This window comes from Grammomys surdaster, unplaced genomic scaffold (assembly GCF_004785775.1).
Source record: "Grammomys surdaster isolate TR1022 unplaced genomic scaffold, NIH_TR_1.0 183, whole genome shotgun sequence".
In the NCBI taxonomy this organism is placed as follows: domain Eukaryota; kingdom Metazoa; phylum Chordata; class Mammalia; order Rodentia; family Muridae; genus Grammomys; species Grammomys surdaster.
Window position 1 is genome coordinate 2956808 of NW_021604628.1, and position 25342 is coordinate 2982149.

Here is a 25342-nt window from a genome sequence, read left to right on the forward strand (position 1 = left end):
TATTCTAAGTCAGGTTAGTTTGATCCACCTCCCTGTCTTCAGGGACTCATTGTCAGTCCACCCTCCTTGTTGACAGAGGAGAATGAACACACTAACTGGCTGCTTGACTCAAGGTGAGTTGGTCTCCAGCAGGCAGCAGGACTCCAGCTCCTTTCGGGAGCTGGGCAGAGCTCAAAGCTAGTACTCAGAGGTGGGAACCAGAGAAGAGGTGCCCAAGAGGGTAGCAGCTTGGAGGCTTTACCACATTCCCTGAGCTGGGCTGTCGCTGACAGAACTCCACAACCCTGTTCTTTCTTGTTGCAGCAGAAGCAGCAGGCACCACTGCCATGTTAGCCTCTGGCCTAACACGGCTGGCCTACCTGACTGCATAGGTCCTGGGGTCCTCTCAGCTCTTGTAGGAATACAGAATCATTGACAATGCCAGGGTCAGCCTGTGGTTCAGGTCAAGAGTTCCTAGGATAAGCTGCACACAGATCCTCTTGAAGGGATGGGGCCTTCATCTGGGACACCAGGGATTGGGGATAATGACATGCGTGTCACATAGCTGCAGAGGGCATAACAGCACGGAGAGAGGTGGCTTCACTGCTAAACGGAGTGTAGTAGCGCCTTGTAAGATATCCACGAGAACGATGACAGCTTATGATAACATGGCCACTCAAGAAGGCTGAGGGGTCTAGATGGGAAACTTTGGCTCATGGAATCTTCAGGAGCTGGAAGGCCAAGGGTCTCTGTCCAAGAGTTCTCTAACATAACTCTCCAGTCACTCATCAGAACACCTTCGTGCCCACGACCCAGCGGCATGGGGCAGGGCTGGAATACAGCCACCAGAGATGAAATTGGGGACCAGGATAGCGCAGGTGCTCACAACCCCTCCCTCATCACAGCTGGACAGAACTGAAGGAGGGAGAGGCAGGGATTGGTGGTCCCTAAAATTGTCAGAGTTGGGCTGGACCTTTCCAGCAATATGGGATCCCAGCAGGAAGTACCATGACAGATAATAATACCAAGCAGCCAGGAGGCTTTGTGGGCAATTGTCAGCCTTCTAAAGCCACCTTGCTCAGAACCTCAGGGACACACGCTCAGGGCTCAGTCCTCTGAATCAGTTGTGTGTGTGATAATTGTACACGAACACACATGTACAGGCAATGTCCCTTAATGTGGCTGCCAATCACCACAGTGAACTTTTTCACGGCAGCCCTGATTCAGGGTTTCTATGGCTGTGATTAAAAACACCATGACAGGTGCTGGAGAGATGGCTCAAAGGTTAAGAGCACTGACTGCTCTTCCAGAGGTCCTGAGTTCAATTCCCAGCAACCACAGGGTGGCTCAAAGCCATCTGTAATGGAATCTGATGTCCTCTTCTGGTGTGTATCTGAAGACAGCTACAGTGTACTCATATACATAAAATAAATATTTAAAAAAAAAACACCATGATAAAACCAACTGGGGGAAGAAAGCTTATAACTCGCAGGTCACACTGACACTCCATCATGGAAGGACCGCAGGGCAGGAGCCCAGCACAAGCTGGGGACAAGGACTGAAACAGAAGCCACGGACAAATGCTGCTTCTTGGCTTGCTCCCCCTGATTTTCTCATTGTGCTCTCTCTCTCTCTCTCTTTTTTTTTGTTTTTTTGTTTTTTTGTTTTTTGTTTTTGTTTTTTCGCGACAGGGTTTCTCTGTGTAGCCCTGGCTGTCTTGGAACTCACTCTGTAGACCAGGCTAGCCTTGAACTCTCGAACTCAGAGATCTGCCTGCCTCTGCCTCCCAAGTGCTGGGATTAAAGGCGTGCGCCACCACCGCCCGGCCTCATTGTGTTCTCTTATAGAAGCCAGAATCACCTGCCCAGGGATGGTACTACCCCACACAGTGGGCCGGGATCCACCCCCCGAACCCCACATCAATCACTAATGAAGAAAGTGCACCACACACTTGCTCACAGACCAATCAGGTGAGGGCATTTTCTCAACTCAGGTTCCATCTTTCAAAATGACTCTAATTTGTGTCAAGTTGACATAAGAACTAGCCAGTACAAGCCCCCTACACCCTGCCACCAGCCTGTCAGATTCCCATCTGTACGTACAGTGAGGTAGGTCATCTGGTAAGCCTAAGCCAAGGTCACTAGAACTGGTCACATCCAGGGGTGGCCCCAGAATCCCTAGGACTCTCTGACCTGGGTTTCCCAGCCCTTCCCACAGGCTATACCCCTGCATGGCTTAAAGAAATAGAGGCAGCACCGGCATACAGCCCATTGCCTCAACCTCCCTCTCTGGTCACACTGGGCTCCATTCCCATGTCCACTCCGGTACTGGCTAGTTTTGTGTATCACCTTGACAAGCTAGAGCCATCACAGAGAAAGGAGCCTCCCTTGAGGAAATGCCTCCATGAGATCCAGCTGTAAGGCATTTTCTCAATTAGTGATCAAGGTGTGAGGGCCCATGGTGGGTGGTGCCATCCCTGGGCTGGTAGTCCTGGGTTCTATAAGAAAGCAGGCTGAGCAAGCCAGGGAGAGCAAGCCAGTAAGCAGCACCCCTCCATGGCTTCTGCATTAGCTTCTGTATCCAGGTTCCTGCCCTGTTTGAGTTCCTGTCATGACTTCCTTCAGTAATGAACAGCAATGTGGAAGTGTAAGCTGAATAAACCCTTTCCTCCCCAACTTGCTTCTTGGTCATAGTGTTTAGAAACCCTAAGATAAGACAACCCCTGATGACCATAGGGCCTCCTGAGGGGTCAGAGTTCATGTGAAGGGGCCATTGGGCCTTGTGCTCCCTCAAATACTTTGTGTCTATGCTGGTTTGAGACACCATGTGGGGCAAGGGTGTTTGGTGTCTGTCTGTCTTTGTCACCCTATTCCTATATCTTCCTAGAGGGTTGGAAGTTTCCGGTTGGGACTGTCAGACCAGCATGCTGTGGTTGGATTCTGTGTCCCGGTACCTCAGTGTGCTCACACCCGTTCACATGGGTGTATAAATGGGGCTGGATACCGTAAACATGTGTTCATGTTCGGAGTGGCTCTTGGCACAAAGAGAGGGCATCGATGGGGAGACTGGGGGAGATCTTTACCAGGGTTACAGGGTCTCTGTTCCTGGAGGACAGAGCCATACTGCCTGCCTGACTCTCTACTGCCAGGCTGGGCCCCTCAGCTGTTTGTTGGGGGAGGGAGGACATCCTGCGCTCTCCAGCTGCTCAGCCTGAACCCTGGAAATGAGTTCAAACCTGCCCCCAAGCCACATGAGAGAGGAGGGTTTCAAGACAAACAGGGAGGCGAGGCCAGAGAAGAAAGACAGCAGGACATGAGGCCAGAGAAGAAAGACAGCAGGACATGGTTAAGCAGAATTCCCCTGTACACAGAAACACTGCAGGTACATGTTGGTGCTTACGGACCTGCTAGAAGCTTCTGCCACTTGCTTACTTCCCTGTAAGCAGAGGACACTGCCCCCCAAGGCCTTTCGGTGTGTTTCCCAGTTCCCACAAATGTTCAGAGAATTCCACAAGGTCTTCAGCTTGGCTGGATGGTCTTTCAGCCTAGGGGCCAGCACTGTGGAGCTGTTCTTAGCATTGTGGGCCGCTCTTCCCTCTTGCGAGCCTCCTTGGAGAAAGAGGCATCTTCGTGTCATGGTCCCGTGTCAGGATCCTCAAGACCTATAGGAGGTGCTAGCCAAGAAGTTGGAGTAGGGCAGGGCTCCCCTTAAGAACCTGGAGGGTACACCCAGGGTCTTGGGAAGCCCTTTCTCCAGGTACCTCAGAATGGCTGGAAACCAAGGCAAAGAGTCTGTGTGGGGAGCAGAACATGAGCCGGGTGATTGGTATAGTTGGAGAGAGAAAATAAAAAGCATTAAAGAGCCAGGTGTCCTCCTGTGCCTCACGGAGAAGCTACTTACGGCTTCCCGAGGTTTCTCAGGTCCCTTCTTCCACCCTCTTCAGTCCTTAAGCTTTCCTGATCTTCTGGGTTCACTGCACAGGGCTGGGGCAGCATTGGATTCAGGTTTTGTGGGTCTGTCACTCACGCATGTTGGACACCTTATGCTAAACTCCAGCTTAAGGAAATTAATACAGAATCTCCATCACAATGTATTTAGGGTTGGAAATGCAGTCAAAGAAAGAAATTCCACCCGAGTGATGAAATCCAGAAAAACAAGTCACAGACAGGCAGCACACTGCAAAGCTCTGTGATGGTGACTTCCTGGACACCTGGGCCTGTTCCACAGGACAAGGTCTGTCCTTGACCTTGGGAATGAAGCCGTGCACGGTCAGCCAAACCTTTTCGAGTCTCTTCAGGGACACCTCTGTTGGGTGTTTTGCTTTCACATGAGGCAGTAGATTTGGATGAATGTTCCACAGCCTAAACCACTGCTTTTTACTCCTGGGAAATTTCTACTTTCAAGTAGGAGGGCTGACTCCACAGGTGTCACCAATAACGGTGGGGGTTGGGGGGCAGTGTGGGGGTGTATAGCAGAAACTTCCAGAAGCCGTCCGTGCTCTGGATGGCAGCAATAGCAGGGATCACAAAAGTGGGTGTGAGCCTGGGGTGTGAACTTAGCACTGAACCCAAATCAGGAAGCACGACTCTGTGTTCCCACCATGCGTGGCCACTCTGTGGCCTGTCACACGGAAGCAGGGAGGGGCTCTGCTGGAGGGTTGCTGCTCCCACAATCCTCCCTGTCTCCGAGACTTGGATCCACTCGTGGTCAGAGTCCTCCACTGGTGACCAGGCCTCCCTGAGTATCCGAAGAGAGCTGGCAGATGGCTTGCCCAGAAACAAGACAAGGAGGAGTGGAATCCAGGTCGGGAGTAGAGGAGGGCACAACCATACTGGTGCCTGATCCAAGGTTAAAGGGTTTTGCTATCCTCATAATCCTCTCCCAGCCTTTGCAATACTGAGGCCCAGCATGCTTCTTGAATGACATGGGACAGTTACTCACACAGGGACAGAGATGCCACCCATCCCAGGAAGCAGCTTCCTTCACCCCAGGAGCAGCAAATGCCCTTAGCTCCTGACAGGAGCAGTGACTTAAGCATTGTTAGTGGCAGGCTGGGGAGGGAGGGAGGTGGCAGAGTGGCAGGACCTTTGTGTCCCTGTTTTACCAAGCCGGAGACATCATCCAAGGTGGTAAAAGGAGGGGTCCTGTCTGCAAGAGCAACAAATCCCCCCCCCACACATACACACACACATACACACACACATACACACAAGGAGCAAGTGAGAGTCTCATAGTCCAGAGGCTGAGGGTCAGGGTCAGGGTGTCTGTCTAGTAAGGACTGGAAGGAAAAGAGAAAGGATGGGAGGGAGGGAGGGGGAAGTGAAGGAGGGGAGGGGGGAGAGGGAGGAAGAGGAGGGAGTGGGAGGGGAGGGGGGAGGAGTAGAGAGGCAGGAGAGGGGAGAAGAGAGGGATGAGGAGGGGGAGAGAGGGAGGGGGAGGGGAAGGGGAAAGGGAAAGGGGAGGGGGAGAGAGGGAGGGGGAAGTGAGGGGGAGAGAGGGGAGAGGGAGGAAAAGGGGGGAGTGGGAGGGGGAGAGAGAAGGAGAGAGGGAGTAGTAGAAAGGGGGGAGGGAAGGAGAGAGGGAGGAAGAGGGGGAGAGAGGGAGGAGAAGGGGAGGGGGATGGGGAAGGGAAGAGAGGGAGGGGAAGGGGAGGGGGAGAGAGAGGGAGAAGCTGCTTTGCAAGTGCTATTTTGTCTTTATCAGAGGGCAGAGACCTTGTGACCCGATTACCTCTCTCTCAGGCCACCAGTCAACACTGGTCCCCAGGCATTTGGCCATAGCAGAAGGCCTGGGCCAGCAGCCTGCCTGAGCAGGGCCTGGCTTTGAGGCAAGAAGATTGGTTGCAGTAACCTCTGAGTATATCACAGGTAACACGGCTGAGGTAATAAAGGCCTGAGGTGGAAGGTGTCTCGTAGTTGTGGGCTCTGCTGAGGGGACACAGGGCTGGTGGTGTGGTTTTTTGTTGTTGTTTTTCACCCACCTTGCCCCACAGCACCATGAAGGCTCTGACCCTCCTCCTGCCCATCCCCGGAAACCCGCGGGTAAAGTTGCTACAGGCTGCAGGTTGAGATTGTTGCCACCAAACAGTGCAGGGCACAAGGAAGGACAGTTTCATGGCCACCGCCCCTCCCCTCCCCTCTCCCAACCCGACTACCACCACAGGTGAGTTATAGCCGCAGGAACAGGAAAGGGAAAGGATAGCTCAGTTGCTCAGCAAAAGAACCCCGCCCCCACCCCACTCCTTCCTCCCTTCCTTCTTGCACTCAAGAGTGCGCAGTGGGGCCGCAGTGCACTGCACTCCATCATGGTGGTGTAGACACAAGCTCCGCCCCTCTGACAGATATGGACCGTATTCCCCGCTTGATGCAGAGTAGCACGGCGGTACAGGAAGGATGGAGGGTCCCCAGACATCCTCCCAGCAGCTCCACAAAGCCCAGGTGTCAGATGGGCAGGGGGAAGGGAGCAGCAGGCTGCAGGGTGAGGGCTATCAGGTTGCTGTGTAGCCAGCGTGGCCGCACAGGAGGGAGGTGCTAGGCAGGTGGGCGGATTGTCAATCATGCAGGGCTTGGGCGGGTCCCTTGGTGCCTCTGCCCTAGCTCCCATGGGCTAGTGAACTGTCAGCCAGACAGGGAGGCAGGCTCTGGTGGTTCTCAGGACTGACTCAAATACTGCATGAAGAGAGCTTTGTGGGGACAGCTAGAGGGACCTGCAGGAAGTCTCCTTCTGGTGGCTCTGTCTATACCAGGTGCAAAATGAGGAGAGACATGTGACTCAACAATTTCTCCCTTCCAGAACAAGCTGGGGACAGTGGAGCCTTTTGTCCCCGTAGGCAAGGTCAGCTAAGATGACAAAGCACCAAGACTGCAGAGGCCTAAAGCCATCTAGATGTATTTCCCTCATAGGACGTCTATTCTGATGGATGCTGAGGAACTCCTCAGCTCACAGACAGCACAGCGGGCAGAAATAAGGAACAAAAGCAGAGAATTGACCAGGAGCTGGTCCAGCTCATTTCTCAGTGACTCATGGTCCCAGCCACTGCCCCCTGGGATGGATGGATGGATGGATGGATGGATGGATGGATGGATGGATGAATGGGTGGATGGATGGATGCATGGATGGGTGGGTGGGTGGATGGACAGATGGATGGATGGATGGACAGATGGGTAGATGGATGGGTGGGTGGGTGGATGGATGGATAAATGTATGTATGTGTTTATGGACAGTTAGATGGATGGATGGATAGATGGATGGATGGATGGATGGATGGACAGATGGATGGATGGGTAGATGGATAAATGTATGTATGTATGTATGTACAGATAGATGGATGAACAGATGGGTAGACTGGTGATTGGGTGGATGGATGGATGGATGAGTAGATGGGTGGATGGATGGGTGGATGGACGGGTAGATGGGTGGATGGGTGGATGGGTGGGTGGGTCGGTGGATAGATGGACGGATAAATGTATGTATGTATGTATGGACAGATGGATGGATGGATGGATGGATGGACAGATGGATGGATGGATGGGTAGATGGGTGGGCGGATGGATAAATGTATGTATGTATGTATGGACAGATATATAGATGGACAGATGGGTAGACTGGTGGTTGGGTGGATGGATGGATGGATGAGTGAATGGGTAGATGGATGGGTGAATGGGTAGATGGGTGGATGGATGGGTGAGTGGGTGGGTGTATGGATGGATAAATGTATGTATGTATGGACAGATAGATGGATGGACAGATGAGTAGATGAGTGGATGGATGGATGGATGGATGGATGGATGGATGGATGGATAGATGGATGGACAGACAGATGGACAGACAGACGGACAGATGGATGGATGGACAGGTAGATCAATGGATGGATGGATGGATGGGTGGACAGGAAGATGGGAAGGTACAGGAAACTCATGGAAGGCATTGGTGAGGAGACAGGGCACCACCAGTGAGTGCGGGATTCGGGGCGTGAGGTGCTAAGTCGACCCTCCCCACTAGGCTGCCCCCTGGGTCATTGTGTCTAAGAGAATGCCCTGACTCCTGGTAACACTGGCCAAGCCACGCAGAGGCAACCACTCTGTGTCCTGTTCTCCTGGGCAGGCCAAAAGTCTGGGGCCAATTAAAGGTATCCACGTCTCTGATACTGAACAGCAAGTGGCCATGTTTCCTCACGTGGATTTGGTCCTATCATACCGAACAGATGTCACACCTACCCAGTAGCCTTTGCAGGCCTGTGGCCTGGTTTCTATCCTCAGGTGCTTGTGTATTCCAAGTTTCAATCTCTTATCTCTAAAACTCCCCTCCCTCGTCCCCTCCTGCCTGCCACATGCTCCTTCACCTGAGCAAGTCTGTGTTCTTCCCGACCACACTGCCAATGCCACCTCCTCTGGGGAGCCTGCTACGTTTGCCATGCCCTAATGTTCCGTCTTCTATCATAGCCTTGGATGGGCTGCGAAGCAACCCAATGGCTCAGGGATTGTCGTCAGACCTGGCCCATGTGGTCATCAGACAGCCACAAGGCAGAGGAGAGCTACTGAGCGATGACCGCGCAGCAGTGAGTGGTTTGGACATTTAGAAAGCAGCAAGGCCTCCTTGGGTGGACTTTGATCACCTGGGAAGAGCTGGCTCTGGCCCTCCTCAGAGTGGAGACGTAGCATGAACATGGTGGCTTGGCCTCAGAGCTGACAGAACATGGCTCCCTTAAGGGCCTCACTGCCCAGTTGGAGTTAAATCAGCTCTCCTGAGTGTCTCTACCTAGGAAAGGAGACCCCAGGGGAAGGAGAGACAGACTATGAAGAGGCAAGGCAGTGGGAAGTCTTTCGCTGTAGTGATCCCAGACATGCTGGTCTAGAGGTGCTGTCTGGGCTAGGGACAGGGAACAGGTATAGTGTGCTCTCTTAGTAGAACGTGTCCTCCAAAGTGAAGGCCTTTAGGGAAAGGGTAAAACCTTTTCCACTAGGGAAACTTTTACACGGCCCCAGGCTATGAATGTATAGAAAATGGGTATACACATCGAACACTGAGAATAAGTCATAAAGGGATTTTTTGTTTGTTTGTTTTTGTTTTTCGAGACAGGGTTTCTCTGTGTAGCCCTGGCTGTCCTGGAACTCATTCTGTAGACCAGGCTGGCCTCGAACTCAGAAATCTGCCTGTCTCTGCCTCCCAAGTGCTGGGATTAAAGGTGTGCGCCACCACTGCCTGGCTAAAAGGATTCATTTAAAAGTAATTCTTTGCTGTAGATCTGATGAACCAGTTGTTGAAGTCAAAAGGCCGATTTGCACACTGAGACGAATGCGCTGGTTTACGGCTACAGAATCCATTAAATCGTGGCTGAAATTTGGTTCTACAGGGTTCAGGGCTTCTTCTGAGTTTTGGGAGTTGATCGATACTTTTAATTGGTGGCCTTCCAGGCTTAGAAGACTGCATCCTAGAGACACAAAAGAAAAAAAATGGCAGGGGTATGTTTAAGGCCATTTTAGAAACCCCTGGAAATCTTGTCCTGATTCCAAGTCAGACTTTACCTAAGAAGGTTCTACAAAACTCAAATCAGCAGCCCAAACAGCAGTTGGTAAAAATCAAGCATTCTATCCCAATCCAGCCCAGACATGTACTGACGTGTACACACGGGCCAGAGAATAATGTGGGGGGATGTTAAAAGTCCTATATGCGCATTAAAAATACCTCGTTCCGTGGCGTGGTGTGCACAGTGTGGCCTGCACGCTACGCATCTGGGACCAAAGCTGTAGTGAGGTCACAGGATATAGCACAGGCAGGCAGTGCCAGCAACCTTTCAGATTTCTCACGGGTTTGATTTTGAGTGACTTTTGGTCACTGAGTTTTGGGAACCTCTATATCCAGTTTCTTGACCATATGGGGCTGGGCTCTGTCCTTTGAGAAGCTGAGGGCAGGAGTGGAGACGTCGTACAAGCTCTCCTGTCTCTCCGCTCTGTCACAGGCAAACTGTCACATGATGTGACAGTAAAGGGTGACATCAGGGCTCTCACCTGGCCATCCTGGCCTCTGCAGGTTTGGGGATATACATAGTATCCTTTCTGGGTGCTGAGGTGGCCCCCAGGGCTCAAGGGTTGCGTTGAGGAAAAGATGGATGTTGGAGCCCTGGCTTCTTTTGTAAAACGTCCTGTAGCATCTCTTTGTCACCTGGTGCAAGTCATTGCAAGATTTCTATTCTTTTTTTTTTTTTTTTTTTGAGACAGGGTTTCTCTGTGTAGCCCTGGCTGTCTTGGAACTCACTCTGTAGACCAGGCTGGCCTCGAACTCAGAAATCCACCTGCTTCTGCCTCCCAAGTGCTGGGATTAAAGGCGTGTGCCACCATCGCCCAGTAAGATTTCTATTCTGATGTCCTGGGACAAACTGCTGGTTGGGGTGAAGCCAAAGCTAGGGTGCCATTAGGTTTCATAGTCAAGTTAAGATGGAGAACAGAGAGGGCTGAAGAGGCTACCTGCTGTGTGCCCAGGGATGAGGTGAATCTAAAGCTACGTCTTCCATTCTCCTGCACCTTTATCCTTTATCCCTCTAGACAGCTCTGTCTGATCAGGAGTTGGGATGCATCAGTAGGTGGAGTAAGGGACGGAGTCTGGCTCCCAGTTAGTAACGCCAGGCACGGGAATGCCCTCACCTTTAGCAATGCCTGGAGGGGAATGAGCTCAGCACTCTGTTCTGGCCAAGACCCAGGGCTTGTCAGCTTCCCTTGAACTTCTCAGGAAGCTGCACTTACCTCGTGAGTGGTAGCTGTACTCATCACCACAGACAGCCACTTTGTAACCAACCGCATAAACGATAGAATTGGCGAGAGCCACTGGGGAAGTGGCTTAGAGCCCTCTCTGAACAGCTCTGGTCCTCACTCTGGACCACTTCTCATCCTGAATCCTGTTCCACTTTCAGCCATGAATATTCCAGCAGAGACTGGCGAAAGAAGGTTCTAGGAACATCGTAAACAGGGGTTGGAGCGGTCAGGCCAGGAACGATGGCAGACCTCACACATAGCTCACCCTTGAGCCCAGATTGCCTCCACCTCATCCTGTAGCAAAGCCCCCCACCTGACTTCTCCAGCTTCCTTTTTCTTTCTGGGTCCAGCCGTAAGGTTTTGATGTCCACACGTGACCTGTCTAGCACGGACCACAGGGCAAAACATTGCAGGGTTGTACATGTGTTAGCCTGGTTGTCAGCTTGACCTCCTTCAGTGGAGGAAGGGATAAGTCCACCGGGAGAGAGGGTGTCCCTGTCCTCAGGGAGAGAACAGCCACCTCAGGAAGATTGCAAGCACAAGAGGCAGAATAACAATGAGAATGGAGAAGTCTAGAATAAGTCAGAAGCATCTACCTTTGGGAAAGAGAAGCGGCCCAGAGAAGCACAGCTAAGACTGTATAAAAAGAGGCCTGGATAGTAGGGGATTCTGGGAGGTGAAGCATGGCCCCCAGGTCTCTACGAGATGGTCAGGAATATGGGGAACAGGGACAGGCTGGCACAGCAGCCCCAGGCAATGTGGACAGAGCGTTTACTACCGTTCCAGTGCAGCACTGGGAAGCAGAAAGGACCCAGAGGGGAGAATTTGGAATACTGAGAAGTATCCAGCCCATGTGTAGAAAAGCACAAGATCAGTAGACATGTGCTGAAGGCCTTCCTATGCTGTGCATTCTTCAGCGAGTGCCTGACCTCTCTGGGCTTAGCTGGGGTTTTTGTCTCTTCCTGACTTGAAAGGAGCCCTCAGTGAGTCTGCGTGTATCCACGTGCTACTGTCTCCCAACTGCCTCTGAAAGGCCTGGCACGTGTCCCAGGGTCTACCATGAAGCGCTGGGCTGGGCACACCCTCCCAGAAAGCCTTGCACCTGGGCCCAGGATGAGATCGGCAGACGCTTGACCCAGCTGTGTGTGCATGGCTGTGGTCCAAAGCCTGTTCTGGGTGTGAGTGGAACACCCGTGCTATGAGTTGAGCACGGGAGGTGACCTGCTCTTATGGTGTGTGTGTGTGTCTGTGTGTGTGTCTGTGTGTGTCTGTCTGTGTGTGTGTGTGTCTGTGAATGTGTGTGTCTGTGAATGTGTGTGTCTGTGTGTGTGTCTGTGTGTGTATCTGTGTGTGTGTCTGTGTGTATGTGTGTCTGTGTGTGTGTGTCTGTGTGTGTGTGTACGCGCGGGCGTATGTGATTCGAGGCACTGTGTGCTTGTGAACTGGTGCATGTTCAGTGTGCAAGTATGTATGTGGGTGTGTGAACGTGCTGTGTGGTTGCATGTGTTTGTGAAGCTGTTCTAGTGTGTATGTTCCCCTGGTATATGTGTGTGCATGTGGCATTTATATGTCTGTGAAGTTTGTGTGTCTGTGGTGTGCACGTCTGCGATGTGTGTTCCCAGTTGTGTGTTAGTGGAGTTTATCTGTCTGTGGAGTTTGTGTGTTGTGCTCTTTGCACGCACGGCCCCACCCCCTCCAGCCCCTGGCTAGCTCTGCTGGCCTGGTGCCTGGTTCTCCTAGGCCCCTGCCAGGGGCTTTCCTGGCTGGAGGAGTTAAGCAGTGGAGCACCAGGTCTCCAAGACGGGGATTTCTGCAGGCTAGGCCAAGCCGTGGGGGCTGCATCCTGGCAAGATGGGGGAGGGTCCTCTAGGTACCCAGATCCCATCTGCCGTGTGAAGACAGCTACCAGAGAGCCTCCTCTCCTCATGAGGCTTTCTTGGTGAGGCCTGAGACAAGGTTGGGGTGTTGCACAGAGGGCTTTTCAAATGGATGGTCTGTCCAAATTGGGCCGAGACTTCCTTTGTGAGGTTGTAACCCAGCCCCCAGTCTTCTCCTGCCTCAGAAATGTTGGCTGTGACATACAGAAAGGGTGCCCCTTTCTGTCCCACAGCTACTGAGCCACCAAACTGTCCCAGCCTGGGTCAGGTCCCTTGTGATCACTTCTGTTTACTGGGCATAAGCGGAGGCTATCCAGTGTTGATGGCAGCAGGGTTCAGAACCCACCTTGATACCCTCAAACACAACCCTTATGAGCTCAGGGAGCCTTGGCATGTCCAATGTCCTTGTCCCCCAGTAGCCACAAAGTCAGAGGCACCCCAAGGTTACGCTCAGGGTAAACGCCACAGATCCCACTCCCTGCCCTGCCTTGCTCCAGATGACAAGAAGAAACCAGGCATTTGTCTGAGACAAAATATGAAGCTACTAAATTCTAGATGAACAATATTTTAGCACAATACTGTTCAAAATCAGAACAAAGGCACAACTCATGATGGATGAATAGCCTCAAACCTCTCAGCAAGTCAGGATGCTCTACTCTCTCTCAGCCTGCACCCCAAACTGGCCTCAGGGCCCAGGGAAGCCAGGCGGAACCTGCCCCACCTCCATGAGCTGGTTTCCAAAGGGATCAGATTGGGGAGGTAGATGAGGTGTCCCTAGGAAGGGAAATCCCTCTAAGAGGAGGCTATGGACTTCCTCCCCCAGGAAACACATGCCAGGATGTGACAGGAAATCCCCTCAGGGGCTTTCCCAGGTCAGACCTGGGCTGGCTTCATCCCAATTTGGATATGAACAGAGTCTCCAGGGCACAGGATGGAAACCCCTGCCTTCCTGACATCCCAAGTGGAGCCCTCAGTTCTGCCTCCTGGAGGAATACGGAAGGTGCCGAATTTTCTGTATTTCTCTTGCATTCTCTTAGCTGCTGTGGAGAACAGCCTTTCGTGGGAAGAAAGCCAAGCAGTGTTTCTAAGACTCTGGTTGGATTTCTTGGTTAAAAAGTCTCCATCCGTCGCTGGGATAGTGGGGAGAGAGAGAGTGAAGTTATTTCCAGATGTCAACAGCTTTCAGGGGCCTGGGAAGTCCCCTCCATGCAGGCAGTTGGCCTGTGGGGAGAGCAAGACTGGAGAAGGAACAGACAGGGAAACCCAGTTCATACTGGGTCACCGAATAGCTCTTCATGAAGAGCCTGTATGGAGGGCTTGGGGTAGCTGAGGGACTCAGGTCTGAGAGGGGGTGGGGAGTGAGTACTGACCTGTGAGCCTCAGAGACCAAGAGCAAGAGCTCTGACAGCAGCTTCTACTGAAAGGACACTGGTAAGCTCGTGGAGGAGTGAGACTAAATGCAAGGACCTCCATTGAAAAGTACCACAGGCCTTCGGTGGCCCTCTCTATCCGTGAGTGGGTTCACATACTTGGACTCAACCGGCTGGATGCTCAAGTCATACATGCAAAATGGCGGTGTTTGCTCATAACCCACACATGCCGCCCATGCACTTTGAAAGTCACTCCACACGGCGTCAACATCAAGTCTGATGTCAGCCTACACGGTTCAGTATGCTCGAGGAAACAAAACCAGCATGCTTGGCCACAGTCACTCAATTGCATCCTCCTTCCCTGACTTCTTGGGCATGAGGACACCAAATCTCTGACACCTAGGCACAGTAGATACATAGGAGATGAGATCTATTTATTTTAAGGACTGTCTGAGGGCAGCCTGGTGAACAGGAGATGGCAGAAATCTAAAGTCAAAATCTCTTCCTCGGAGAAGCCTGGGGATTGCTCTTCAGGACTCTAATGACTGAGCCACACCCAGCCAACCACTGAAGGCTCAACCCTTTTACCTGGAGTTGACTGACAGCAGGTGAGAACCATAGCATCCCAAACAACATCTGACTAATAACCGGGGACTACAGTCTGGCCTAAAAGACTCATTAAATTAGTCATCATTTCCCAACTTTACCTCTCCTGTCCTAGGTTATTTGGCTTTCATGTTGGTACCAAGGAAGCCAGAGAGTGGGGACTAAGTACTGCTTGTCTCCACAGCCTCGTGAACCACACAAAATAGTCAAACAGAGGTCAAGGCAAAAGGTCAATGATCCCAGACACACAGGGGCTCGCTTCAGACCCACCAGGAAGAATATCTCCAGTAGAGGCTTGGCCTAGAATTCTGGGTCTATAAGGACCACTTAGAACAGGGTCACCTGCAGGAGAGCGCTCTGTGCTTCTGTCATAAACACTGGGCTCCATCTTCCCTCCTGAGTGCATGAGTTGCATCAAAGGCCCAGGGGCCTGCTCCCGCCTCACTCACCTGTCTCCCACCAGGCTCCTGCCTCACCCACACACCCCGCCCATCACAATGCAGGGATGGAACAGATGGCTGGCACAGCCAGCCTTCCTCCCTTCACTTTGAGAGTGCTTGTTGAAGACTCTCTGGTCTGTTTGAGCCTGATTTCCTGATGAAACATCTCCAATGGGCCTCATGCACCAGCAGGCTTTGGTGACCACTGTAATCTGCCGTGGATTAGTCAGGAGACTCTGGTAACGATTCGGTAACCAATACCTCCGAACTTATGGCTCTATCCTGGCACAACGCATTCCAAAGGGCCATGTGAATAGGTCAGCTTTTCCTGCACAGGGGGACATAGGGATACTGGTCCCCCTATTTGTGATACTACCCCACAGACATACTTTCCAGAGGCTCACAGTGGGAGTAGAAGATTGCACCGTGGCCTACAGCCCAGGAATAGCTTGGCAAGAAGGTACACATATTACTTCTGTTCAGAGCTCATTGGCCGTAGCTGGTCTTGTGATCCCAGTCTAACCACTAGGGAGGTTAGGGAGTGTGGGAAAAGGCAGGTAGATATTTAGCAAATAGGACTGCCTTTCCTCCAAACACTGGCAGAGAGAGAAGGTGGGGGGAAGGGTTAGGGGGAGAGGAGAAGGGGAGGGGAGGGGGAAGGGAGTGAGAGGGGGAAGGGGAGGAATTTGGAAAGGGGGGAGGGGGAGAGGCACAGGGAGAGAGGGGGAGGGGAGAGGGAGGGGAAGAGGAGGAGGAGGGAGAGAGGCACAAGGAGAGAGGGGGAGGGGAAGGGAAGAAGGAAGGGGAGGGGGAGGGAGAGAGGCACAAGGAGAAAGGAGGAGGGAGAGAGAGAGAGAGAGAGGGAAAGCAAATTCCTTCAAGTCAGTTAGTTGGCTTCAGTGCTCTGGATTTGGAAGCCACCAGCTCAGTATGCCTGATTGCTCAGAGGCTAACATGAGCTTGTAGCCGAGAAGTTAGGCAGAGCTGCATACAACTGGGCTGGGAATACATTTCTATGAAGTGTCACCTGCCGCTGTTGGCTGGAGGCTTCAGCCTATCTCGGCTGATGGTGACGGCTCAGTCCCTGCCACAGGGTACAAGGCATCTCCTTAGAGTCTCCTCATAAGGAAGAGTAACTTTCCCTCTGCAAAGGAATCCAAGATGGAGCAAGGTGGAAATCAGTCATGTGTGACCTTTGGGTGGCCATCACACCAAGCAGCGGCCCCACGGATGCTAGAGTCCTATAACGTGTGGCATACTGTGTGTTAATTTGCCTGAGCCAGGAGGTACCTGCTTGGATAGGGATGCTCTGGAGGATGGTATAAGCCACATAACCTGGGAGTTGGTGGCTGAGAGAGGTACAGGCTTCCCAGTAGGAAGGGCTCCTTCAGTCTGCTGGGAGCCTGGGTAGATCCAGTAGCTGGCTGTTGGGAGTCAGGGAGGACCTCACCCTCTGTCTGGGAGTCCTTCAAACTGGAGCATCATCTTGCTTCTCTTCAGACTTGGACCGGAGCCACTGATGCCCTCTCCCAGGTCCCCAGATGGTTGATTCTGGGAATCCCCCACCTCTGTAATCATAAGCAATCATTCCTTACGACAAAGAAAAACACAGCCCGTTGACCTATGTTCCTGGAGGACCTGATGGTTGTGACTAACACAGGTGATAAGCCCTGGGGCCACTGCGGAAGTGTCTTGAATTTTACCAGAGCCCAGGAAGTCAAAAGGTCAGAGATGCCAAGCTAAGCTACACCTGGCCTCTCAGCACAGTTCCCTATTTTCATAAGAATCCCAGCAAGCCAGCTTCCCCTGAAGGGATTCCTCAGTGAGGCCCGCAGCTGCCCCAGTGTGAGCAAGAGAGTGGCTGAGTCTACAGAGGCGGGGAGCCTGAAGGGGCTGGACCAGAAGATGGTGTGAGGTAAAGTCAGAGGCAATCCTGCTTCTGTTCAGGCACCACGTCTGGAGGGATTCCAGGCAATCTCCAGAGGAACCAATGGATAAGAAGTTAAAACTTGACCCATCCACAACCTAGGGAGATGGCTCGGGTGGTGAATTGCTTACCATGCAAACAGAAGGACCTTAGTTTGATCCCCAGAGCCTGCGGGGTGGGGGTGTGTATGTGCGTGTGTTTGTGTGTGCATGTATAAATATGGTAGTGTGTGCTTGTAATCCCAATTCTGAGGTGGCCAAGACAGGAGGATCCCCGAAGCTTCCTGCTTGCTGGTCCAGCCTAATTCCAGACCAAACATGTCTCAAAAAACCAAGATGGATGGGTCTTTGTTTTGTCTTTGTTTTTCAAGACAGGGTTTCTCTGTGTAGCCCTGGCAGTCCTGGAACTCACTCTGTAGTCCAGGCTGGCCTCGAACTCATAAATCCACCTGCCTCTGCCTCCCAAATGCTGGGATTAAAGGTGTGTGCCACCACCGCCCGGCCAAGATGGATGGGTCTTAAGGAGCAATATAGTCCAAGGTTGGTCTCTAAGCTCCACTGGTACAAGCATCCACGCCTACATATGTGTGCACACATAAGCACACACATGTGAGTACACACACAGTGACCAGACACTAAGGAAATCTGCCCCAAGAGTAGTTTAAGAGAGGGGACAAATGTTTGACTGATCACGGCTACCCTGCCCTCCCAAATCCAGAGGTTCTGTGCTGTCCCCGGCGTGGCTGGCTTCTCTTGTCCTCATTTGTGCTGTGTAAAGGTCAAACGGCGGCATTTATGTGTGCTTTAAGGATAAATGGCAAACAAAGAAAGGGGAGAGGTATGAAGGGCGCTCCAGAGAGACAGAGCAAGCCGAAGACCTACGTGCACGGCACACCCGGGGTTCTTGCTCCTCTCAGTAGCTGAATTTGGCATATGGTAGCCGTTTCTGTCATTGTACATTTGGACAGGGTCCTGGCTCAGCAGCTTGTGTAGAACCAGGGTAGGACCCTGGATGAAGAAACCCACCACTCATCCATCGGGAACCAAATTCATTTCTCTTCTCTGCTCACTTTGGGGAGGTGATATGCCTTGCCCGCTGTGGTGCATGCTGGGAAAGACATTTCCACTTAGCCTGCGTAGCCTGCCTGCACTGGCTCCTATGCTGTGGCATTTGAGACAGCAAAGTCAAAAGAAGAGTGACCAGCTTAACAGCTTCTCTAAGAGCAAAGCTTCAGGCACGGCGGGATCCAGGAATCCAAATCACGGACTGGAGACTCTGCCCTTCTGCCCAAGCTGGCTGGGATGACCATGGCTACCAGTGTCCAGGGCCACTTCAAACTTGCTGTCCAAGTGTTCCAAGAGTGGACTTTGCATACTACGCCTTATGTGACTGGGGGTGGATAGGCGGTACGGAGGCCCAATGTTGGCAAAATTGCTCTCCACATTATTTTTTGAGACAAGGTCTCTCACAGAACCGGGGGCATGCCGATTTGGCTAGACCAGCAGGCCAGCAAGCCCCAGAGGCCCTGTCTCTGCCTCCCTGCAACTGGGATTGCAGCTTCATGCTGAGACAGCCAGTGTTTTAAAGCATGTGCTGGAGATCAAACTCAACCTCTTGCGCATAGCAAGCAGTTTACAGTGTGAGCCATCTACCCAGCTAGGCTGAAAGATTAGTGAAGACTGTGGAAAGACCCTAGGGAAGCCCACCTTTTGTTCATGATCTATTCTACTGCAAAACTGGGTCTACCCCCATTCAGACCACCAAAGAGCAGAGCGAGGTCTGGAGAAGACCACTTGAGAGTCTTTGTGCTTACCATGTCCTCAGGCCACAGGCTCAATCTCTAAACAAGAACCCTCTGGAGGCCGGGGTGGGCGTGGGGGTGGGGCAGTGACAAAGCACTGGGCAGGGGAACCCAACAAGAAACAGCTTCCGGGGGGCTGGTTTACATCCGGGGATGTGGGAAGGCCCAGCTGGGGGCCCCAGGACATCACAGAGACCTTTCCTGTGCCGCCAAGCTGTCCTGGGAGTTAGGCATGGCTGCTAGCTGACCTTTAGTACAGTATGGACGTGGCCCCTATATTACAGGCCTCGTCCACCAGACCTATCGATACCCTCAAAGCTACAGCCGAAAACTCATCCTGCAGCCCAAGCAGAGCTCTGGGAAGCAAGCCGCACAGCTCCCTTCAGACTTAGCCTGGCCTTGTCACTAATAGCATGTGTCCAGTCAGGTGCCTCCTTTCCCAGCTCTGTCCCTCTGGCCCACAGCCCAATCCTGGCTTGGGGGTGGGGGGTGGGGGCAGGAAAGCAGGCTGAGAGATTGGTCCCTGTGTGCTTTTAAGGGTAGACACGTCTGAATCAAACTTAGACAGATCCAGAAGCTAGGACTGGCAAGCAAGCTCCTCCCGCCCCACTGGCTGAGCAGGAAGCTGCCCTCCCCAGAGCCTCTGCTGACCGGTTCCCCACAGGGGCCTCTCACAAGCAGGCTTTGTGACAGAGCTTGAGGATTCGAAGGCTGCAGGAGCCAGTTTTAATTCAAAGCACCTCTTGCCTGGACATGCAGGATACCACTGAAGGAGAACAGAAAGTCCACGCTGGCCTCTGAAACTGTGTGGCTCCCCTCTGCCTTCTCGGTCCACTCAAGCCCCAGCCAGGTTCCCATGGAGCAGTTGAGCCTTGCTAACATCCTAACATCCACACCCTTCCGCAAAGCTCTGTCCTCAGCAACTGGGCAGTTGTGGGTTGTAACTTGGGTTCTTTTGCTTCTTGGTGTGTGTGTGTGTGTGTGTGTGTGTGTGTGTGTGTGTGTGTGTATGTGTAAGTGGTACCTGGACCACAGGTACAAAAACCACTAGACATGGTGGAAGACCAGGAGCAGAAGAGCTGGAAACTCTAAGGTTCCAAACCATAATAGTCATGTGTCCTTAAACATTTGCAGGTTGGGAGGGGCAGCATATGCTACCTACCCACAGAAGTATTTGCCTCAGCTGCTCAGCACACAAGGCCTTTATGCAGGTAGAACACAGGAAACATCCCATCTGGCCCTGTGGGACAAGCATCGTTTGTTCCCTGTGGCCACCTCACGCTGTGGCCACTTCTCCCTGTGGTTTCTTTTCTTACTCCAAGATCATCCCCCTGGGGTCACCTGCTCTGGGAGACAACAATCTACAGATATCTTTCTCGTTCTACCCACCTTACTTCTTATGGCCACCTCTTCCTGTGGTCACTCCTCCAGGTCACCTCCAGTCCAGGTTCATGCTAACCACCAGAAGAAAGAAGCCCTTCTTGCCTTTGTTCACCCCCTCCCCCCAAAGCTGGCCCTCCTCAGCTCCCAGGCACCTGACCTGGGGTCACATGGCCAGCCTTGCCTGGCAGGCTGGATGATCTGCTCTGAGTCACTCCTCTGTGCCTGAGTTTCAGCTTCCTTCCACAGTACAGGGACAAAAATTGTTTGCCTTTCCACCCTGTTGTGGTGAGCAAGCCAGAACAAGAGGGAAGACGGCTGACCCCTTGCACTGTGCCTCCAGGTTTTATGTGTGCACTTGAGTGTGTGCAAGTGTGTGTAAACGCCTGTCCCCACTGGTGACTGAGTTCCTAGGCTGTCCCAGGCTATCCCCTCCCAGTCCCATGCGTCTCCGGAGATAAGGGTCTGCTAGGACCTGAATGCCACTGGTGGTGGTAGGCAGACACAGCACGGGCAGGTGCCCACAAACTATATCACTTCTGCTTCCTGCTGGTCCTACCCAAGGTCAGCCTCTGCTCTTCCCAGGATACTGCAGGGCCTGCTGCACGGAGACTGCCATTGAAGGTCCTCACTGTGGGGAGGGGAGGGGGTTCAGAGCCCCTTCCTGACTGCCAGGCTGGTTCTGGCTGTGAGGCAGCTCTGAGCTCGGCAGCAGGGCAGGCTAGCCGGGGAGCTGCAGGTTGTAGCAACGATGGGCTTTCCCGAGGAGCTCTCAGGACCCCCATTCATGACGACTCTTAGGACTCCTCGCCACAGAGCATTCAGCGCATGACTTCTGGGCCAGATCGGCTCGATATAACCCTGTCATCACTCTGGGTCTAGGCTTCCTCCGTTTTGCCTGGGTGGTGTACACTGTCGGCCACCCACAAATTGCTGGTGATTGACCCTTCTAGTTTCACAAGACAGAGTCTCTGAAGGGTGGATTCTCATACCACGAGGGCCCAAGAGACCGAGCCGAGACAACAGGAAAGTAGAAGGTGGAGAAACTGCCAGAGAGTGCCCAACAAGCACTCTTGGGACCCTAAGCATGTTCTGCTAAAAGGTAGACAGGGTTTGGGGATATAACCACAGCCTGAGAACACATCTGCCACCGTTGTGCCCTGTGTCCCTCTGCCACGGACTCGACCGACCCCAGTTTGTGGCAAACTACTTCTCTCTTCTACTTCCATTTCCCTTTCCCTAGTAGGGCACGGGTACTCTCCGCCCAGAGGCATGGTAGATGCTGTGGAGGTTGAGGAGAGGTGCCCTTTGACCACAGGCAGGAAGGAAATGAAGTGTAACAGTTTCACTGTGGCTAGCCCTCAGCAGGGGCTATGGAGGTATGCCACAGGAACACTTCCTCAACCAGTCAGGCCCTCAGAGTTCCCTCTGAGAAGTGTCCCCAGCCTTGCTGGGACCTCTACCTAGGAGCTAATAGGGACAGAATGAAAACCTGAAACCTCGACCCTTGGTCAGAGGGCAAACATGTTAGCCCAGGCTAGAATAGGTAGTCCTGGGATAAGGCCTGGATATGGTGGAAGGTAAGTCTCTGGAGTCTCGAGAAGTGTTGGGATGGTATGGTAGAGAGCTAAGGCAGAGCCCTCTCCATCCAGTCACAGGAGCAGGCAGATTCACCCAGGGCCAGTGAGTCAGGACACTTTGGAGGAAAGAAGAGGACAGCTAAGGTTCAGAGGTGTGGAGAAGATGGCAGAAGGATCTCCACCGAATGACATGCCCAGAGAGCTGGGCAGAGAGCGCAGGGGTGGGGTTGAGGACAGGCAGCCAGCCTCACTCCTCCTCTACAGGCTGAGAGGCAGCATGGACCAGTGGGTATCTCCTCACAGCCTCCCCAACTATTTCCTTTGCAATTCTCAGGAGACCCTCATCCTGTGGAACCTGTCTAGCAAGACCAGGACGAATGTCAATGGAACCTGGCCTCTAGCTGAAGGGCTTTGAGATCCAAGCTTAGTATCCAGCATGGTGCATGTGTGCCACGTGCCTTTCTGTTCCCACCAGCCCTTACACAGTGGCTACGAACTTGCTGCCAGCTATCAGCAGTGGTTCTGCATAAGGTGGCTAGAGTCTCTCCGATCTCCTGGGACACCCAGCCCTGTACTCAGCAGCTAACCTGACTCACTGGCCTTGGGTGTACCTGCCATCCCAACTCTTCTCGAGACTCCAGAGACTTGCATTGCACCATAGCCAGGCCTTACCCCAGGACTACCTATCCTAGCCTGGGCTAACATGTTTGCCCTCTGACCCAGAGTCAAGGTTTCAGGTTTTCACTCTGTCACTATAAGCTCCTAGGTAGAGGTTCCCAGCAAGGCTGGGGACACTTCTCAGAGTTCCTGGGGTGAAACTAGGTCATGCACAAGGAGAGACAGATACCATGTGGGGTGCGGGGGCAGGCTGCAGAGGGTCAGGCGAGGCCTACAGAGGGGCAGGGGGCTGAAGTGAATCCCTCTTTTTCTTAAGTTCTTGAGAACTTAAGAGTAGAATGGATATTTCTATGGCCGTGGGACAGGAGCTCTCTGGCCCCAGTGGGAGTCGCAGCAGGGCCCAGCAAGGGAGGTGGGCGTCCGCTGCTCTGTTTTGCTCTGCTTTGTCTATTCCAACAAGGAGGGTGTGTTTGTTTAAAGATGTCTCTTTTGGCAGCAGAAGTCTGTCTCCAAGCAGAAACACAGGAGTGTGGGGAAGGAGGAGGAAGTCTCTCCACCGGGAAAGTCTTTCCCCTTCACACATGAGGACCCTGAAGCCTGCCTTCAACCGAGCCACTGACACTCAGAGAGGGCGTACTATGGTCCCCATGCTTGGGTTCCCAGACCAGGGTCAGGGCCAGCTGGCTGCTGGAATACCACACCAAGAGAGTCCTTGGTGCCTCCAACGCTAATCTTCACGCTGGGAACTCCAGGATTTGGGCCTTCGTATCCCGAATCAAGTGACCACAAACCCAGGAGCTTGCCATTACAAAGATCTGTTTCTGCCAAGTTTTACAAGTCGGAAAGCAAAGCCGAGCCCCTTCAGTGGCTGGGGAAGGGTCCATTCTGCCTCCCCATTCATTTTCTGGTGACTCAAGGTAGTTCTTAGCTGCTATCAGAATCACTCCTCTTCCTCCTCCACCTTCACCAGGCCTTATCGCTAAGAGTCTGTTTACACAGCCGGCCTCTTTCAAAGGCACCGGATATATTAAGCTTAGAGGGCCCGGGCAGGGCTTGGAGCTAAGGAGGCTCCTTAAGTTGAAAGGTCAGGAAAATCAGGAGTCTGCCGTGCCCAGGGCCATGAACTCGGCCTCTGTCACAGAGCCTTGAGACCCCTGAGTGTTCTTTGCTGTGAACTCGTTCGAATGAGCAAGGGCTTCTGTCTCAGCTTCTTTCTCCGTTAGGGCAGCCAAGAGGCTCTCGGGTACAGTATAGGAAGCCCATAGTCACAGGGCCTGCTTCCCTACTAAGGGAGACGGTGGCGTACCCCTTTGGCCTGCAGAAGCCAAACAGCATCTCAGTCACTGTAGAAGCATCAGTTTTGTAATTCCTTGCTAAGTTGAGTTCCCCATCTCCACGTGGAGGTCATAGGGGATAGTACAGCAGCGGGCTTGATAATCCTTGGGGAGTGGATGTACCCCAACTCTCTCCAGCTCCAGGATTCCAGCCCCTCAGACTCACAATATCTAAGGACCTTTTTCTCCCGGAGAAGGCAGGAACAAAGACAACCTGGGCCCTGCCTCAGAAACAGGCTCCCTGCCCCCTGCCTCTCTCTGATTGTTAAAACAGGAGTCAGCCATGAGAACCTCAAGGTAAAAGGTGGCAGGGACTAGAGAGGGTGATATTTGATGACACGGATCTCGGTGCCCTTGGCTTAGGGGACTGCGTCTGAGTTCACAGCTTCAGAAGTCAGAGAGAACCTGGCCTCTGAGCTCAGGAAGCTGTGGACGAAGTGCTGACAGGAAAGGTAACTGGGAGCCCCTTGGAGCAGAAGAGAGGCCATAAGCTCTGTGGGGTTGAACCACGGGACAAAGTGGGACCTCCATATGTGCAGTTCACACACGTGAGAAACTAAACGGAATGGCAAGGTTTGGGGTAACAACTTGGCTCAAAGCAGAAGGAGTTGCCTGGGGCTGTGTCCTCACGCAGGTGACAAGGGCAAGCAGCTGACAATCATCCCAACACACTGGGTCACCTCATTGTTCCATTCTGGCTACTGGTCATGACAAACCCGCAATAGCTGTCAGCCTGACCTCACAGAGGTCCAGGAGTCGGCATTGCTGAGAGGAGCCCCTCTCCCTGCCAGGATTTGATCTTAGAATTCTTACAAAGGGCAGTTCCAGCTGCCATTGCCAACTTCATCCGATCCCCACATCTGCCAGCTTTCGACTTCTAGCAGAGCAGCTTCTCCTTTGATGCCATGTTGGGCCTCAGGCCCTGGAGCATCCAGCGGGGCCTGGAGAGCTTCAGACAGTGTGACTCCAGAGTAGCCAATAGTGAGCCATCCCCGCTAGAAGCAGTGATCTCTGTCTGACTCAGGCGGCAGGGACGATGGGCTGTCTGTCACGCTATTTCAGGAGAAGTAATTATACCCATGCTTAAAGGGGGGCTCGCCCATGAAATGTCTTAGGAGTATTGCTCTGATGCCCAGCACAGTCTGCCTGCAGCTCTGGGCATGGGTGAAAGTGGGCAGAGTTCCTTGGAGCCCCAGGTATCTGAGGTCTCTCAAAGGCGGCCAGGGCTTGGAAGAAGTTCAGCCACTGAGGGCTGAAATGCCAAGTCCAAGCCCCAAGCTGCTGGCCCTCCTTGTTGCCCATTAGGAACTGATGTTCTTGGCATAAGCCAAGCCATGTCTGTCATAGGACAAGCTTTAGGATACGCAACACAGCTTGAGTTTTCCCGAGATCTCCCCATACCTCAATCTACTGGGCCTACGATGGCCTGACTTCAGGCAGCTCGGTACCTGCTGCTATGGCCTCCTGGCTGGCAGGAGTAGTAGGCTGGAGTTCTGCAGCGCTGCCTGATGTGCATACGTGCATGTGTGTGTGCACTCCACCTACAGCTGGAGGATACAAAAACCACATGGATACACAGGCAGCCTTTGTGTCCAGCTGGAATTTAGAGGGACAGAGCACGCTAGGTTTGACTCCATGCCTTTTGATGGCGTCTGCTAGTGGGTTTAAAATGTTCTTTAGTA

The 25342-nt window shown here is 52.8% G+C and overlaps 1 long non-coding RNA gene across 1 annotated transcript; it reads right to left on the reverse strand.

Moving 5' to 3' along the window:
- Window positions 1–9182: 9182 nt before the first annotated feature.
- On the reverse strand, window positions 9183–20239 carry LOC114621614. Its single transcript, XR_003711457.1, has 3 exons — window positions 20138–20239; window positions 10719–10922; window positions 9183–9409 (listed from the first exon to the last, which is right to left on the reverse strand). It is a non-coding gene; the product is annotated as an uncharacterized LOC114621614 (long non-coding RNA).
- Between the last annotated feature and the right edge of the window lie 5103 nt (window positions 20240–25342).